The sequence below is a fragment of the Aegilops tauschii genome, chromosome 2, assembly GCF_002575655.3.
Source record: "Aegilops tauschii subsp. strangulata cultivar AL8/78 chromosome 2, Aet v6.0, whole genome shotgun sequence".
NCBI lineage: Eukaryota > Viridiplantae > Streptophyta > Magnoliopsida > Poales > Poaceae > Aegilops > Aegilops tauschii.
The window spans coordinates 170,629,282-170,649,232 of record NC_053036.3 but is presented as its reverse complement, the minus strand read 5'-3'; positions in this window follow the sequence as shown (position 1 = coordinate 170,649,232).

The following is a 19,951-nucleotide window of genomic DNA, read 5'->3' as shown; positions in this document are numbered from 1 at the left end:
ATCCGATTTCGAAATTCAAACGGGGGTGGAAACGCGGCCCCCTTCCCTGTCAGACGCTAAGCACGTGCCACGCCCAGGCATTTTTGTTGCTGTATTTGAATGGCATTGGCGGCCAGTACCACGGATGGTTGCTGTGTTTTTTAATGCTTATACGCTCCTCCAGCACCTTGTTTCGCCCTAACTACCGCCACGCCTTCCTCCTTCTCTCCCTCGTCTCGTCTCATCGCCGTCAGAGGCATCCCGGCGAAGCCCGAGCGGGTTCTAGCGATGGCGATGGTGTTGTCGGGCGAAGAACTGGTTTTCGGGGGGTCTAGCGTCATGCCAGGCTCAGGAGCAAGGAGAGGTCAACTCACACACCACCCATCTAATCACAAACATCGAGAATCTTATAGGGGTACTCGTTGGCGCTACGGAGGAGATGGAAGACCCGAAGGAGGAGACCGGCGAGTCCGCGGACAGTCGGCCGCCAGCCACGGTGCCATTACGCACGTGGCAGGTGTTGGGAATCGTAGCATAATTTAAAATTTTCCTACGCTCACCAAGATGCATCTATGGAGTCTACTAGCAACGAGGGGAAAGGAGTGGATCTACATACCCTTGTAGATCGCGAGCGGAAGCGTTCCAATGAACGTGGATGACGGAGTCGTACTCGCCGTGATCCAAATCACCGATGACCGAGTGCCGAACGGACGGCACCTCCGCGTTCAACACACGTACGGTGCAGCGACGTCTCCTCCTTCTTGCTCCAGCAAGGGGGAAGGAGAGGTTGATGGAGATCCAACAGCACGACGGCGTGGTGGTGGATGTAGCGGGTCTCCGGCAGGGCTTCGCCGAGCTTCTGCGAGAGAGAGAGAGGTGTTGCAGGGGAGGAGGGAGGCGCCCAAGGCTTAGATGTTGCTGCCCTCCCTTCCCCCCACTATATATAGGGCCAAGGGAGAGGGGGGGCGCAGCCTTGCCCCTTCCTCCAAGGAAGGGTGCGGCCAGGGGGGAGTCCTTCCCCCCCAAGGCACCTCGGAGGTGCCTTCCCCCTTTAGGACTCTCCCTTTTTTTTCTTATCTCTTGCGCATGGGCCTCTTGGGGCTGGTGCCCTTGGCCCATATAGGCCAAGGCGCACCCCTTACAGCCCATGTGGCCCCCCGGGGCTGGTGGACCCCCTTGGTGGACCCCCGGACCCCTTTCGGCACTCCCGGTACAATACCGATAAAGCGCGAAACTTTTCCGGCGACCAAAATAAGACTTCCCATATATAAATCTTTACCTCCGGACCATTCCGGAACCTCTCGTGACGTCCGGGATCTCATCCGGGACTCTGAACAACTTTCGGGTTTCCGCATACATATATCTCTACAACCCTAGCGTCACCGGACCTTAAGTGTGTAGACCCTACGGGTTCGGGAGACATGCAGACATGACCGAGACGCCTCTCCGGTCAATAACCAACAGCGGGATCTGGATACCCATGTTGGCTCCCACATGTTCCACGATGATATCATCGGATGAACCACGGTGTCGAGGATTCAATCAATCCGTATGCAATTCCCTTTGTCAATCGGTATGTTACTTGCCCGAGATTCGATCGTCGGTATCCCAATACCTTGTTCAATCTCGTTACCGGCAAGTCTCTTTACTCGTACCGCAATGCATGATCCCGTGACTAACGCCTTAGTCATATTGAGCTCATTATGATGATGCATTACCGAGTGGGCCCAGAGATACCTCTCCGTCACACGGAGTGACAAATGCCAGTCTCGATCCGTGCCAACCCAACAGACACTTTCGGAGATACCCGTAATGCACCTTTATAGTCACCCAGTTACGTTGTGACGTTTGGCACACCCAAAGCACTCCTACGGTATCCGGGAGTTGCACGATCTCATGGTCCAAGGAAAAGATACTTGACATTGGAAAAGCTCTAGCAAACGAAACTACACGATCTTTTATGCTATGCTTAGGATTGGGTCTTGTCCATCACATCATTCTCCTAATGATGTGATCCCGTTATCAATGACATCCAATGTCCATAGTCAGGAAACCATGACTATCTGTTGATCAACGAGCTAGTCAACTAGAGGCTTACTAGGGACAGGTTGTGGTCTATGTATTCACACATGTATCACGATTTCCGGACAATACAATTATAGCATGAATAATAGACAATTACCATGAACAAAGAAACATAATAATAACCATTTATTATTGCCTCTAGGGCATATTTCCAACAGCAGGCGACCTCCATCCAGGAGTGGTAGATGGTAGACACTCCAAAGTCATGGCGATCCCGACTACAAGCCGCATGTCGATGCAAATGCTAACGACCTGGCAACGAGCTCCTAAATAGGGATATCCAAGCCCTGGACATCTTTCTGGGTAGCCCGGGGTGCGGCCACGCCCGCATGTGCGTCCTCAATTATGTGGGTTATGTTTCGAACGAGAAGTGTCGCCTGGAGCGCAGGGCGGGTGAGTTGATGAGTCCATGCTGCTGAGTAGAAATTGAGGCAATCCGGGCCTCAATCAAGACCGCCCTAGCAGCAAAGAAAGCCATCCCAACATCAACTAAGGCGGCACTTGCCATGAAGGATGACATGCGGAGCACTACGGCGCACATCTCGTCATCGTACCGCACCTCGGCAAAGAATATGTTGGCAACTGCCCAAATGTTGGCCGGGATCGAATCTCCAATCGACCATCCGATCAAGAAGCGCTGAGGAGACCATGCAACTCTTTGAGGGTTGTTGATCGTTAGCAGGACCATCACACAAAGTCAAAAAGCCACCTCGAAACGTCCCGTGATGTGGGCAGCTTGATTACACGATGTGCTGGCAAATCAGGGTCTCACAATCAAGATCGATATAAGCAGTTTGCCACTGATGTGGTTCCCCGTACCATCTACCAGGCCTAGTCCACAAATGGACTAGTGGTTCAGATCAGCCACATGTGATGTGCTTTATGTTAGCAGGGGTTGATTCAAGTACACGTCAATTTTAAAAAAACAAGTTGGTTCCTTTCTAGGCAAACAACCCAAATTTATTTAATGGATAATATCTTCTGGGATACAAAGGTAATCCAGAGGATCATTAAGCCAAACATAGCGGCCCGTATCTACCGAAGTAGCCACCATAGCTAACCTATGAGCTTCTTCATTGCTTTCGCCCCGTTCGTGGCATATTTCACATGCCTGAAATTGAGTTTTTGAGTCTCAAACTCTTTTGCAATCGTGCACTAGCCTCTCCGGTGCTCGCTTTGATTCAGCTTGTTTATGACTCTTAGACAGTTTGATGCAATGTGGATCTTACTTGGCAACAAATCTTCTCCCAGAGACAAAGCTTCTCTACAAGCGCGAGCTTCAAGAATTTTGGCTCGATGAGGTTTGCGAACACTACATCCGAAACTCCGGGGTAGTGCCCCTTCTCATCTCTGCATTAACTAGACTCAATGCATGTTAAACTAAGAATGGCATTAGCGCTCTCTATGTTGGTGCTTGAATGAGAAGATGATGACTCAACAGTAAAAGTAAATAACATAGGAAAGTAAATAGAAGGACCATTCGCAGAGTGAAATATAGATTTGCAGAGGTGCCAGAGCTCAAAACTCATAGCTTAAATCAGAGATTTGCATGGAAGATATTGAAATCCTTTGAGTGTGTGCTTTTCCTATGGAAGTCACAACAAAGGATTTCAATATCTTCCATGCTAAACACATTATTGGCGGTTCTCATGCAGAAAGGAAAATTTTACTCCCCCACAACCATACAATCACAAGCCATGGCTAGCCGAATCCATGGGTGCCCTCTAAACAATCAACTTTCGAGGGGAGCTTTGTTTTTGTTTTTATCAAGTTATGCGGGACTGGGCATCCCTTTTACCAGCCTCTCTCGTGCAGGACAAGTGAATAAACTCTCCGCGTGAGAATAACCTGCTTAGCATGAAAGATACTGACCGCCCCGTTGCTCCATGAGCGGTACAGGCACACAAAACAGATATTTATTTGAATGATTAGAGATGGCACATGCAAATTTACTTGGAACGACAAGGTAGTACCATATATAGGTAGATATGATGGACTCTTTTGAAAAAAATTGGGTTTCATCAATTTGGATGCACAAGCAGTATTGCCACTTAGTACAGGCGAAGGCTAACAATTAGACTGAGAAGCGACCAACTAGAGAGCGACAACGGTCATAATCATGCATTGTGAATAATTAACATTGAACACGAGCATGAGTAGGATATAAACACTCTGAACATAAATATAGTAAACGTTGAATTGGTTTTGAATCAACTACATGTGTGAACATGTGCCAAGTCAAGCCACTTGAATTATTCAGAGGAGGATACCATCCTAACATACTATATCACAATCATTTTAATGCATGTTGACACACAAGATAAATTATTATCCACTAGTAACTACTAAAGTATGGCATGAGCAACTATAATCTCTAATTGTCATCATAGATATGTTTACCCATAATATGCTAAATCATGACTACTGGTGAGGAAAAACCCAGAGCCAAAGTGATTGAGCATCACTGAAGAGATTGATCTATGTGATCCGATGCATGTTACCTTTGAGCACTCAAGAGTCATTGTGGTGTGCCAGTGAACAATTATGTGAATGTTTTGGAAGTCTACCTTAAAGACTTACCACCAGTGATTGGGCGAGGTATAAGTGACCTTGGCTCAAGAGGAATACGGTGAGGACTGTGTGTCCACTGAGTTCGTCTCAGCCGCCTCAACCAGACGCATAGTTGATACAACAGCTGGAACTGGTCTACCAAATTTCTGTACCTTCATCAAGCCTACCTGGTTTCAAGTTCCTCAACCCTCCTTTATTTTATTCCACTACCGAAGAATTCATGATATATCCTCTCACGAATTTGTACTGAAGACTTCCATCATGCTGTTTTTCATTTCTTCAGTTCATCTTCTTCATGCTTGTATGTCCGTATGATTGCATGTTCTTCACCTATATGATCTTGTATGCATGCTTTCTTTTTCTGTGATGATTTAGTTTCCTTGCGTTTATATTTCTTCACTCTAATCTTCATCAAATTCTTCAGAGTTTGACAAATTTCTAAAAATCTCCCATTCAACCCCCTGGGAGTAAACCTGCGCTTTCACATGTTGATACGTTCATTTTGCATCATGTTTACCTACTGTTATTTATAATGTTTTTATGCATAATAATGCTTTATGGAGTAACCCTAATGGCTTTTCTCTCATAATATGCAAGGTTTACACAAAGAGGGAGAATACCGGTAGCTGGAATTCTGGACCTGAAAAAGTTACGTCAGAGTTACCTATTCTGCACATCTCCAAATAAGCTGAAAATTTACGGAGAATTGTTTTTCAATATATGAAAAATATTGGAGCAAATAACTACCAGAGGGGGCCACCAGGTGGGCACAACCCACCTGGGCGCGCCAGGGAGCCCAGGCACCCCCTGGTGGGTTGTGCCCTCCTCGGCCCACCTCCGGTGCCCATCTTCTGGTATATAGGTCATTTTGACCTAGAAAAAATAAGGAGGGGACTTTCGGGATGAAGCGTCGCCGTCTCAAGGCGGAAATTGGGCAGGAGCACTTTGGCCCTCCGGCGGAGCGATTTCGTTGGGGGAACTTCCCTCCCGAAGGGGGAAATCATCGTCATAGTCATCACCAACAACCCTCTCATCTTTGGGAGGGCCATCTCCATCAACATCTTCAATAGCACCATCTCCTCTCAAACCCTAGTTCTACTCTTGTGTTCAATCTTTGTACAGGAACCTTAGATTGGTACTTGTGGGTGACTAGTAGTGTTGATTACATCTTGTAGTTGATTACTATGTGGTTTATTTGGTGGAAGATTATATGTTCAGATCCATTATGCTATTTAATACCCCTATGTTCTTGAGCATGATTATCATTTGTGAGTAGCTACTTTTGTCCTTGAGGTCACGGGAGAAATCTTGTTGCAAGTAATCATGTGAACTTCATGTGTGTTCGATATTTTGATGATATGTATGTTGTGATTTCCTTAGTGGTGTTATGTGAACGTCGACTACATGGCACTTCACCATATTTGGGCCGAAGGGAATGCATTGTGGAGTAGTTATTAGATGATGGGTTGCTAGAGTGACATAAGCTTAAACCCTAGTTTATGCGCTACTTTGCAAGGGCTGATTTGGATCCAAAAGTTTAATGCTATGGTTGGATTTTATCTTAATACTTTTCTCGTAGTTTCGGATGCTTGCAAGGGGGTTAATCATAAGTAGGAGGTTTGTTCAAGTAATAATAGCACCTAAGCACTGGTCCAACCGCATATCAAATTATCAAAGTAGCGAACACGAATCAAACCAACATGATGAAAGTGACTAGATGAAATTCCCGTGTACCCTCAAGAACTCTTTTCCTATTATAAGAGTCCATTTTGGCCTGTCCTTTGCCACAAGGATTGGGCTACCTTGCTGCACTTTATTTACTGTTACTGTTACTTGTTTGTTACAAATATCTTGCTATAAAACTACCTGTTACCGACAATTTCAGTGCTTGCAGAAATTGCCTTGCTGAAAACCACTTGTCATTTCCTTCTGCTCCTCGTTGGGTTCGACACTCTTACTTATCGAAAGGACTACGATTGATCCCCTATACTTGTGGGTCATCAAGGATCTTTTTTGGCGCTGTTGCCGGGGAGTGAAAGCGCTCTTGGTAAGTGGAAATTGGTAAGGACAAATTATTACTACGTGCTGAAATTTATTGTCACTTGTTACTATGGAGAACCATCCTTTGAGGGGTTTGTTCGGGGTATCTTCACCTCGAGCAGAAGCAGGTTTATCCGGAGATGAAGCTAAGAAGAAGTTTTTACCTTTTATCTTTGAAGGGAAAAAGCATTGACATGGCATAGGCTATGCGATGATATTGGATCTTGGAACTGGAATCGATTGAAATTGGAATTTCACCCAAAAAATTATCCTATGCATCTAGTTCATCGTGATAGGAATTATATATATATATAAAATTTTTGGCCTCGTGAAGGAGAAAGTATCACTCTAGCTTGGGGGAGGCTTAAGTCAATGTTATATTCATACCCCAATCATGAGCTCTCAAGAGAAATTATCATTTAGAATTTTTATGCTCGGCTTTGTTGTGATGATCAATCCATGCTCGATACTTCTTGTACTTGTTCTTTTATGAAGAAGGCTATTGAACTCAAGTGGGATCTTTTAGAAAGAACTAAATGCAACTCTGAAGATTGGGAACTCGAGAAGGTAAAGAATCCGGTATTAAGCTTGCATTTGATTGTGTTAAATACTTTATGAATACCGATGCTTTTCACAAGTTTAGCACTAAATATGGACTTGACTCTGAGATAGTGGCCTCTTTTTGTGAATCATTTGCTACTCATGTTGATCTCTGCAAAGAGAAGTGGTTTAAATATCACCCCCTATCAAATAAGAAACTAAAGAACCTGACTTAGCTAAAGAAGAATATATTATTTACAATGTTGATCCAGTTGTTCCTACTACTTATATTGAAAACCCACCTTTCCTTGTTAGGCCAAAGGAATATGCTAAGGTTTCAACTGTGGTCCGCAAAAGTAATATCAAAGCACCTAGACCTTCAGAACAAATCAAAGTAGAACCTAGTGTTGCTATGGTTAAAGATCTCTTGGTAGAAAATATTGATGGGCTTGTTATTTACTTCTGTGATGAAGCTGCTAGAATTGCCAATCCTGATGAAAAAGATAAACATAGACCTGTTGTCGGCATGCCTGTTGTCTCAGTCAAAATAGGAGATCACTGTTATCATGGTTTATGTGACTTGGGTGCTAGTGTGAGTGCTATCCCTTTTACCTTATACCAAGAAATTATGAATGACATCGCACCCGCTTAAATAGAAGACATAAATGGCACTATTAAACTTGTTAATAGAGACACTATCACACCACTTGGGATTGTTAGAGATGTTGAAGTCTTGTGTGGGAAAATAAAATACCCTACTAATTTTCTAGTTCTTGGTTCCACACAAGATGACTTATGTCCCATTATCTTTGGTAGGCCTTTCTTGAACACCATTAATGCTAAAATAGATTGTGAAAAGCAAATTGTCGGGGGTAGCTTTGGTGATTAATTTCTCCAAGTTTAATAGAAAACCTCATAAGAAAGAATTACCTAGTAAGGATGAAATAATTGGTCTTGCTTCTATTGATGTGCCTCCTGCTGATTCACTAGAACAATATTTGCTAGACCATGAAAATGATATGCATATGCATGAAAGAAATGAAATAGATAAAAATTTCTTTGAACAACGACCTGTGCTTAAACACAATCTGCCTATTGAAACTCTAGGAGGTCCTCCTCCACCTAAAGGTGATCCTGTATTTGAATTAAAACAATTGCCCGACACTTTGAAATATGCTTATCTCGATGAGAAAAAGATATATCATGTTATTATATTGGTGCTAACCTTTCAGAACATGAATAAGAAAGATTATTAAAAATTATGAAGAAGCGTCGTGCTGCTATTGGATATACTCTTGATGATCTTAATGTTGGGAAACGTTGCATGGAAAAAATAATATGCACATGCAAGATCTATCCATGGAGATGCATAGCAATGAGGGGGGAGTGTGTCTATGTACCCTCGTAGACCGTAAGAAGAAGCGTTTAGTAACGCGGTTGATGTAGTCGTACTTCTTCGCGATCCAACCGATCGAGTACCGAACGTACGTCACCTCCGTGTTCAGCACACGTTCAACTTGGTGACGTCCTCGCCTTCTTGATCCAGCAAGACGGCGAAGTAGTTGATGAGTTCCGCCAACATGATGGCGTGGTGATGGTGATGGTGAAGCTATCTCTGCAGGGCTTCGCCTAAGCACTACGAAAATATGACCGAGGCACTAAACTGTGGAGAGGGGCGCCGCACACGGCTAAGACAATGTTGTGTCCTTGTGTGGGCCCCCTCCTACATATATATAGGTGGGGGAAGAGGGGAGGTAGCCAGGGGCACCACAAAGGTGGCCGGCCAGCCTAGGGCTCCTGCCCTGGCCTGCGCCCCCTGCCATAATTCCCCTACGGGGAAAGGAAAGAGGAGGAGAGGGAAGGAAGGAGGAGGCCTACTCCCCTCTTTCCTTCTCTCCCTAGGGCCGACTGCCATAGAGGGGCGCACCAGCCCCTTGTGGGCTGGTGTGCTCCCTTCTCTTGGCCCATATGGCCCATAGACCTCCCGGGGTTTACCGGAACCCCTTCCGGTGACCTGATGACTACCCGGTACGCCCCGAAACTCTTCCGATGTCCAAATAGTATCGTCCTATATATCAATCTTTAACTCCGGACCATTCTGGAGCTCCTCATCATGTCCGTGATCTCATCCAGGACTCCGAACAACATCCAGTCACCAAATCACATGACTCATATAACACTATATCGTCAACGAACGTTAAGCGTGCGGACCCTACGGGTTCGAGAACTATGTAGACATGACCGAGACACCTCTCCGGTCAATAACCAATAGAGGAGGATGCCCATATTGGCTCCTACATATTCTACGAAGATCGTTATCGGTCGAAACTTATGACAACATACGTAATTCCCTTTGGCCATTGGTATGTTACTTGCCCGAGATTCGATCGTCTGTATCTTCATACCTAGTTCAATCTCGTTACCGGTAAGTCTCTTTAATCGTTCTGTAATACATCATCGCATAACTAACTCTTTAGTTACTTTTCTTGCAAGCTTCTTGTGGTGTGTATTACCGAGAGGGCCCAGAGATACCTATCTGATACTGACAAATCCTAATCTTGATATATGCCAACTTAACAAACACCTTCGGAGATACCTGTAGAGCATCTTTATGATCACCCAGTTATGTTGTGACATTTGATAGCACACAAGGTATTCCTCCGGTATTCGGGAGTTGCATAATCTCATAGTCGAAGGAATATGTATTTGACATTAAGAAAGCAATAGCAATAAACTGAACGATCAATATGCTAAGCTAACGATGTGATCCCGTTATCAAATGACAATACATGTCTATGGTTAGGAAACCTTAACCATCTTTGATCAACGAGCTAGTCTAGTAGAGGCTTACTAGGGACACGTCATTTGTTTATATGTATCCACACATGTATTTAAGTTTTCGGTCAATACAATTCTAGCATGAATAATAAACCTTTATCATGATTTAGGAAATATAATAACAACCATTTTATTATTGCCTCTAGGGCATATTTCCATCAGTCTCCCACTTGCACTAGAGTCAATAATATAGTTCACATCGCCATGTGATTAACACCCATAGTTCACATCGCCATGTGACCAACACCCAAAGAGTTTACTAGAGTCAATAATCTAGTTCACATCGCCATGTGATTAACACCCAAAGAGTACTAAGGTGTGATCATGTTTTGCTTGTGAGAGAAGTTCAGTCAACGGGTCTGTCACATTCAGATCCATATGTATTTTGCAAATTTCTATGTCTACAATGCTCTGCATGGAGCTACTCTAGCTAATTGCTCCCACTTTTCAATATGTATCTAGATTGAGACTCAGAGTCATCAGAATCGGTGTCAAAGCTTGCATCGACGTAACTCTTTACGATGAACTCTATATCACCTCCATAACCGAGAAATATTTCCTTAGTCCTCTTAGGTAACTAAGGATAATTTTGACCGATGTCCAGTGATCTACTCTTGGATCACTATTGTACCCCCTTGCCAAACTCATGGCAAGGTACACAATAGGTCTGTTACACAGCATGGCATACTTTATAGAACCTATGGCTAAGGCATAGGGAATGACTTTCATTCTCTCTCTATCTTCTGCCGTGGTCGGGGTTTGAGTCTTACTCAACTTCACACCTTGCAACACAGGCAAGAACTCTTTCTTAGACTGATCTATTTTGAACTTCTTCAAAACTTTGCCAAGGTATGTGCTTTGTGAAAGTCCTATTAAGCATCTTGATCTATCCCTATAGATCATGATGCCCAATATATAAGCAGCTTCACCGAGGTCTTTCATTGAAAAATTCTTATTCAAGTATCCTTTTATGCTATCCAAAAATTCTATATCATTTCCAATCAACAATATGTCATCCACATATAATATCAAAAATGCTCCAGAGCTCCCACTCACTTTCTTGTAAAATACAGGCTTTACCATAAGTCTATATAAAACCATATGCTTTGATCACCTCATCAAAGCGTATATTCCAACTCCGAGATGCTTGCACCAGTCCATAGATGGATCGCTGGAGCTTGCACACCTTTTTAGCACCTTTAAGATCGATAAAACCTTCTGGTTGCATCACATACAACTTTGTTTAAGAAATCCATTAAGGAATGCAATTTTGACGTCCATTTGCCAGATTTCATAATCATAAAATGCGGCAATTGCTAACATGATTCGGACAGACTTAAGCATCGCTACGAGTGAGAAAGTCTCATCATAGTCAACTCCTTGAACTTGTCGAAAACCTTTCGCAACAAGTCGAGCTTTGTAGACAATAACATTACCATCAGCGTCAGTCTTCTTCTTGAAGATCCATTTATTTTCTACGGCTTGCCGATCATTGGGCAAGTCCACCAAAGTCCATACTTTGTTCTCATACATGGATCCTATCTCAGATTTCATGGCCTCAAGCCTCGGAATCTGGGATCATCATAGCTTCTTCATAGTTCGTAGGTTTGCCATGGTCTAATAACATGACTTCCATGACAGGATTACCGTACCACTCTGGTGTGGAACATTCTCTGTTCAACCTACGGGGTCCAGTAGTAACTTGATCCGAAGTTTCATGATCATCATCATTAGCTTCCTCTCTAGTTGGTGTAGGCATCACGGGAACGGATTTCTCTGATGTGCTACTTTCCAATTCAAGAGAAGGTACAATTACCTCATCAAGTTCTACTTTCCTCCCACTCACTTCTTTCAAGAGAAAACCCTTCTCTAGAAAGGATCCATTCTTGGCAACAAAGATCTTGCCTTCGGATCTGTGGTAGAAGGTTTACCCAATTGTTTCCTTAGGGTATCCTATGAAGACACACTTCTCCGATTTGGATTCGAGCTTATCAGGCTGAAGCCTTTTGACATAAGTGTCGCAACCCCAAACTTTAAGAAACGAAAGCTTAGATTTCTTGCCAAACCATATTTCATACGTTGTCGTCTCAACGGATTTAGATGGTGCCCGTTTTAATGCGAATGCAGCTATCTCTAATGCATAACCCCAAAACGATAGTGGTAAATCGGTAAGAGACATCATAGAACGCACCATATCTAATAAAGTACGGTTACGATGTTCGCACACACCATTACGCTGTGGTGTTCCGGGTGACGTGAGTTGTGAAACTATTCCACATTGTTTTAAATGAAGGCCAAACTCGTAACTCAATTATTCGCCTCCACGATCAGATCGTAGAAACTTTATTTTCTTATTACGATGATTCTCCACTTCACTCTAAAATTCTTTGAACTTTTCAAATGTTCCAAATTTGTGTTTCATCAAGTAGATATACCCATACTTACTCAAATCATCTGTGAAGGTCAAAAAATAACAATACCCGTCGCGTGCCTCAACACTCATCGGACCGCATACATCGGTATGTATTATTTCCAATAAGTCATTAGTTCGCTCCATTTTTCCGGAGAACGGAGTTTTTGTCATCTTGCCCATGAGGCATGGTTCGCAAGTATCAAATGATTCACAATCAAGTGATTCCAAAAGTCCATCCGCATGGAGTTTGATGCGGCTTGAACTACGTCGGTATTTCCCCAAAGAGGAGGGGATGATGCAGCATAGCGATGGTAGGTATTTCCCTCAGTGATGAGACCAAGGTTATCGAACCAGTAGGAGAATCACACAACACTATGTAAACGGTACCTGCACACAAAGAACAAATACTTGCAACCTGACGTGTTAAAGGGGTTGTCAATCCCTTTCGGGTAACGGTGCCAGAAAATTGTCGAGTTGACGGGATAAAAATATAATAGATTGGATAAATAGATCGCGAATAAATGAAAAATTAAATAAAGTGCATCAAGGTATTTTTGGGTTTTTGGAAATATAGATCTGAAAATAAAAGCAAATAAAAAATAGATCTCGAAGGCAAATATGATAAAGAAAAGACCCGGGGCCGTAGATTTCACTAGTGGCTTCTCTCGAGAAAAATAGCATACGGTTGGTAAACAAATTACTGCTGGGTAATTGATAGAACTTCAAATAATCATGATGATATCCAGGCAAGGATCATTATATAGGCATCACGTCCAAGATTAGTAGAATGACTCCTGCTTGCATCTACTACTATTACTCCACACATTGACCGCTATCCAGCATGCATCTAGTGTATTAAGTTCATGGAGAAACAAAGTAATGCAATAAGAACGATGACATGATGTAGACAAGATCTATTTATGTATAAATAGACCCCATCTTGTTATCCTTAATAGCAACGATACATACATGTCGTTTCCCCTTCTGTCACTGGGATCCAGCACCGTAAGATCGAACCCATCACAAAGCACCTCTTCCCATGGCAAGAAAAATCGATCTAGTTGGCCTAACTAAACCAAAGATTCAAAGAAGAAATACGAGACTGTAAGTAATCATGCATATAAGAGATCAAAAGACTCAAATAACTTTTATGGATAAAAACATAGATCTGATCATAAACTCAAAGTTCATCAGATCCCAACAAACACACCGCAAAAAGAGTTACATCAAATAGATCTCCAAGAGACCATTGTATTGAGAATCAAGAGAGAGATAGAGAGAGAGAGAGAGGAAGCCATCTAGCTACTAACTACGGACCCGTAGGTCTACAACGAACTACTCACGCATCATCGGAGAGACACCAATGAGGATGATGAACCCCTCCATGATGGTGTCTAGATTGGATCTGGTGGTTCTGGAACTTGCGGCGGCTGGAATTGATTTTTGTCGACTCCCCTAGGTTTTTGGAATGTTGGGGTATTTGTAGAGAAAAGAGGCGGTGCGGGAGGCGGCCTCGGTGGGCACAACCCACCTGGGTGCGCCTGGGCCCCCAGGCGCGCCCTGGTGGGTTGTGCTCCCCTCGAGCCCCCCTCTGGTACTTCTTTGGCCCAACAGGTGTCTTCTAGTCCAGAAAAATTCTCCAAAAAGTTTCGCTGCGTTTGGACTCCATTTGGTATTGATTTTCTGTGAAGTAAAAAACAAGCAAAAAACAGCAACTGGCACTGGGCACTATGTCAATAGGTTAGTCCCAAAAAATGATATAAAGTTGCTATAAAATAATTGTAAAACATCTAAGAATGATAATATAATAGCATGGAACAATGAAAAATTATAGATACGTTGATAACGTATCAGCTTCCCCAAGCTTAATTCATGCTCGTCCTCGAGTAGGTAAATGATAAAAACCAAAAAAATTATGTGGAGTGCTGCCTAACATGTTCATCACATATTCTTTTCTTTGTAGCATGGAATTTTGGACTTTTATATGATTCAAAGCAATAGTCTAGTTTTGACATGAATATTTCAATACTCAAGCATATCAACAAGCAACCATGTCTTTCAAAATATCAACACTAAAGCAAGCTATCCCTAGCCCATCATGCTCAATCATTGATCCATTCATGAAACACACTCGCATATTAGCTACACCCAATGCTCAAGTACGATCATAGTGCCCCTCAGTTGGTGCTTATAAGAGAAGATGGAGACTCAAAATAAAAATTGCATAAAGTAAATAGAAAGGCCCTTCGCGGAGGGAAGTAGGGATTTGTAGAGGTGCCAGAGCTCAAAGCGAAAAAGATAGAGATAAAAACATTTTGGGTGGCATGCTTTTCCTGTCAACGAAAACGATCGAGTAGTTCCCAATACTTTCCATGCTAGATATATCATAGGCGGTTCCCAAACAGAAAATAAAGGTTATTCCTTTTTCCACCATACTTTCACATTCCACGGCTAACCGAATCCACGGGTGCCGTACATACCAACACTTTCGAAGGAATTTATTATTTGACAACATAAAGTAAATTCATTTTTCATTTTGGGATTGGGCATCCCTAATACCTTTGTTGTACTCTCGTGCAATGACAAGTGAATAAACACTCATCTTGAGAATAAGACATCTAGCATGGAAATATATCAGCCACCCCCTACCGTTTCATGAGCGGTACGAGCACATGAAAGAGAAATTTATTTTGAAAATTAGAGATGGCACATACAAATTTGCTTAGAACGGCAAAAGAATACCGTATATAGGTAGGTATAGTGGACTCATATGGAAAAACTGGTTTCAGGATTTTGGATGCACAAGTAGTGATCATACTTAGTGCAAATGAAGGCTAGCAAAAGATTGAGAAGCATCCAACCAAGAAACGAAAAATCTCATAAGCGAGCATTAAGCATAACTAACACTGAATAATGCACCACAAGTAGGATGTAATTTCATTGCGTAACTATTGACTTTCGTGCTTGCATAGGGAATCACAAACCTTAACACCAATATTCTTACTAAAGCATAATTACTCATCAACATGACTCACATATTATATCATCATATCGCAAAAATATTACAAGGAATCAAGTTTATTTTGTCCAATGATCTTCATGAAAGTTTTTATTATATCCCTCTTGAATATCTATCACTTTGGGACTAGTTTCATATGTTGCTTTTGATAGCTCAAACAAATCTAAGTGAAGAACATGAGCATAAAAATTTTCTTCTCTCAAAATAATTTAAGTGAAGCAAGAGAGAATTTCTCAAAAAATTTACCAACTCTCAAATAAATCTAAGTGAAGCATGAGAGCATTTCTTCAAAAATAAGAAAACACACCATGCTCAAAAAGATATAAGTGAAGCACTAGAGCAATTCCATAGCTCATAAAGATTTAAGTGAAGCATAGAGAGCAATTCTAACAAGTCATAGCATAATTTTGGCTCTCTCAAATAGGTGTGTCCAGCAAGGATTCATGACTAAAAATAAAAAGCAAAACAAGCAAAGACTCAAATCATACAAGATGCTCCAAGCAAAACTCATGATATGTGTCGGATGTGGGGTTCCGGCAAACCCTTAAGGTTCGAACACTGGGGTACGCGCAAAGTCTTCCCCTCCTACTGATCTATGCCCTAGCTCGCTAAGATCTCACGGACGAACTCGACGAACTCACAACACAAAGAGACACAAGATTTATACTGGTTCGGGCCACCGTTGTGGTGTAATACCCTACTCCAGTGTGGTGGTGGTGGATTGCCTCTTGGGCTGATGATGAACAATACAAAGGGAAGAATAGCCTCCTGAGGTTGAGGTGTTCTTGTGCTTGGTGACCTAGCGGGTGAGAGCTGGGTGAACTGCTCTATGACCCTACGGTGGTGGATAGCTCTACTTATATAGGCCCTGGTCCTCTTCCCAAATATTGAGCGGGAAGGGAGCCAACAACGGCGGGCAAATTTGAAGGGGGACAGCTAGTACAAGCTATCCTGACAAAAGCGGTCTTCGCCTGCAAAAGGCTCTGGTGGTGACGCCGTCCTGGGCTCCACGATGACCTCCGTCTTGCCGTCCTCCTGGTCTTGGTCTCGTTGCACCTATATAGCAACCTTTGCCTGATGCCTTGGTACTCCTCGCCTGCGCTGGCCTCCTTAGCACCAAAGAGGAAACAAGGACGCTGCGCGCGCGGGCGCTCGCCTAGTGTCGATCGTCATGGCTTATGTCACGAGAGCCTTGTGAGGTTTGCCCCGCCTTGATATCTCCTCTCCTCATGAGCCTGCCTGACTAGGCCACTCTTGAGGAGGTCTTGTGTCGTCCACCTCACGAGGCTTGGCCCCTCGCGAGGGTCTTGGATGCCTTGTTGATGAAGATGGGCCGTACGGCCTGCTGGCTTAGCCACGCCGTGGGCCGCAGGCAGGCAAGTCTGGGGACCCCCGTTCCCAGAACACCGACAGTAGCCCCCGGGCCCAAGGTGCGCTCGGGCTTGGCTTCGCGGCGAAGCCAAGGGTCAAGTACGGAGCACCGCGGGCCCCAAAAGCCCGCGGCCTCGGTTGACGCATGGCGGTTGATTGGACGTGGGCGTCTCCGCTTCCCCACGCTGCCCTTGAATCCGCCTGGCTATGTGGCCCCTGCCTCTCGCACAGTTATTCTTCCTTCGCCCACGCCCGGCTCCTCCAATCTCCCTGCTTCCTCGAGGCCCTGCTTTGCCCTTCCAATCTGACTTGCGCTCCGCCTGCTTCATCTCCATGGCGCCGAAACAGGATGAAAAGGGGAAGAAACCTCTGTCTTTGCCAACTGCGCCTCCGCCCTTTGAGCCTGCGCTCGGCCGGCCTCGGGTGCTCAATGACGAGGCCATGGACAAGGTGCGCCCCATGCTTGCCTCCAGCTTCAACGAGTGGGTAGAGACAGTGGCCTGGCCCGCGTCTCGCACTCGCATGGATCGGGCAGCCACCGAGGTCCCGATCTTCATTGATGCCCTCTGGGCTGGCTTGATTCCTCCCTTCTCCGCCTTCTTCAACGCGGTGCTCGAGAATTATCAGATCCACATGCTTCATCTCGACCCTCAATCTGTGACCCTTCTTGCCGTCTTCGCCTTCTTGTGCGAGGCCATGGTGGGCATCACTCCTTCCGTGGCCCTGCTTCGCCATTTCTTCTCATTGCATCTGACCGGTCCCCGACAGAGCTTGGGGTGCGTGGGCTTCCAGGCCGTGGCCGCGACTGCGGGCACGGGGATTGACTTCGAGCTTCCTCCATCCACGAGTGAGTTCCGCATACGATGGGTGTTCGTTGACGCCGGCATGCTCAGCCCTCTACTCCAAGTTCCGGCGGGGCCTGCTGTTCCAAACTCCGGCTGGGGCCATCAGAAGCTCACGAGCCCCCGCCTTGCCCCCGTCTGGGCCAGGCTGAGGTGGTTGAAGGACCTCGGCGTGACTGCGCCCATGGTGGTGAAGGAGTTCGTCAAGTGTCGAGTCGCTCCACTTCAGCGCCACTCCCGCCCGATGTGGGACTTGCTCCGCAGCCAGGACCACATGAGGTTTCAGGAGAAGGGGCTTCCTCTTGCGACGCGGCAGACGGTGCTCATGGTCCTATCGGGTGTCCCTCTTCCGGATGAGATGCCCAGGAATAGCTGCCTGTTGTACCGCTGCGAGAACAAAGCCGTATTTGCCGCGAGCATGCCTTCCTTTGACGAGTGGGGGCTGCGCCCAATCGGCCTGGTGGGGTCCCGCGAGAACCCCGTCGTCGTGGTTCCCTTCTTCACTGCCGGTGCCGAGCTCGCCCCTGGTGAAGGTGCGGGAGGGCGAGCTCCGGCGGGGGCCGGTGACTCGAGTGCTGAGGAGCACATGCCGAGTGGTGATCCTGGGGTGTCGTCCTCGGGGGCCTGCGAGCCCCCTCCTGAGGCGTCGGTCACCGAGGAGGCGCGGCATGCGGCTCCCGAGGCCAAGGCTCCAGGAGCCTCGGGAGGTTGTGGTCAGACGGTGCCCGGCTGTTCACCGCAACCGGGTACCCATGAAGACAACCTTCCAAGCTCCTCTTCGGCCCCGCCGTGCACCGGCCGTCACGTCCAGCGCTTCAGTCGTCTTTGTGTGGACTTCGAGGAGCTCCGCAAGAGGAAAGGATTCCCTAGCGGCAGCAATATCTTTGGGCCATTGAAGCGACGAAAGTACATCGCCATTGATGCGTAAGTATCTTATTGTCATGGTTTCTTCCATGTAGTCTTCGTATCCTGACGTCAGTCCTTCAGGGCTCCTTCCGTTGAAGCTGTTGCGTCTTCTGAGAAGCAGCCTCCTCCTTCACCAGCTCCCCCATCGGCCTTGAGCGTTCCTAGTCTGCCTGCCGCCCCTGGAGCAGGGTCGGTCGGGGGAGCGTTTCCGCCTTCATGGCGCGCTGAGCCCACGGCTTGGCCACCCCTCCCCCACGGTTTGGCGTGGAGCTTGGCGGGCGTGCCCAAAACTCCTTCTTTGCTCATGGACAGCAGCTGGTTGGCTTTGATCTTTGGCTCCTCTTCAAGCAGCGAGCCCCGATCGGCTCGGGCTCCTCGCGAGGACTGGCTGATGTCTGGTGCGGCGTCAGCCCCCAGCCCCCTGCCGGGAGGTGGCGCGCCACTTGGCGCCCCGACCGCTGCCCCAGAGGTGGCGCGCCACTTGGTGCCCCGCCCGCTGCCCCGGAGGTGGAGGACGAGGTGGGCTGAGCGTTCGAGCTCGAGCGCGGGCGAAGCGTAGTTCGTCACGAGCTCTTCCAGGAGGCGATGGGCGCGATGAGTCGACTTGGTGAAGAGCTCGCGGGTGTCGACTCGCGCCTTGAGGCTGAAGGTCTCCGGCTGGTGGAGGAGCGGTGCAAGCTGAGGGTGGCTATCAACCTCGGTCACTATCAGCGCGACCTTGAGTATGCGAAGGCTGAGGCGTCCCTCAAGATCGCGGAAGCTCGCTCACGAGCCTTGGAAGAGGCTCGCGAGGCTGACCGCCGTCGCGAGGCTGCGGAGGAGCGCGTGTGGGAGCTCTAGGCCTGGAGCGCATCCTTGAGCAGCAGGTGGAGGCGTGCAGGTCCGCTCTTGCATCGCTGAGGGGGACGCCCGCGGAGGAAGAGGAGGTCCGGAAGCGCGATGAGGCGCTGGCCCTGGAAGCCGTGGAGCGCAGCCTCGAGCTCGAGCAACTGGAGATGAGGGAGCGTCAAGTTGCTCAAGCAGAAGATGCCGTCGGGGCTCGCGAGGCCAGAGTCGAGGAGGAGGTCAGTCACCGGGTGGCCGAGGTTCGCGCAGACCTGGAGGGTAGATACGACCTGAAGCTGAAGCTCGCAGGTACGGAGGATGCGGGCAGGGCCACTGCCCTCAGGCCCAGGTTGGATGAGGCTGAGAGGCGCGCGGAAGCCACGGCCGCCGCCCTGGTTACGGCGCAGGCGGACTTGGCCTCCGCCCGCGCCGAGCTGCGTTCCCTTCGGCGGCGGGTTGATGACGCTGAGGCCGTCGCATGACAAAACACGGAGGAAGTGCTCCAACGACGAACGCTGGAGC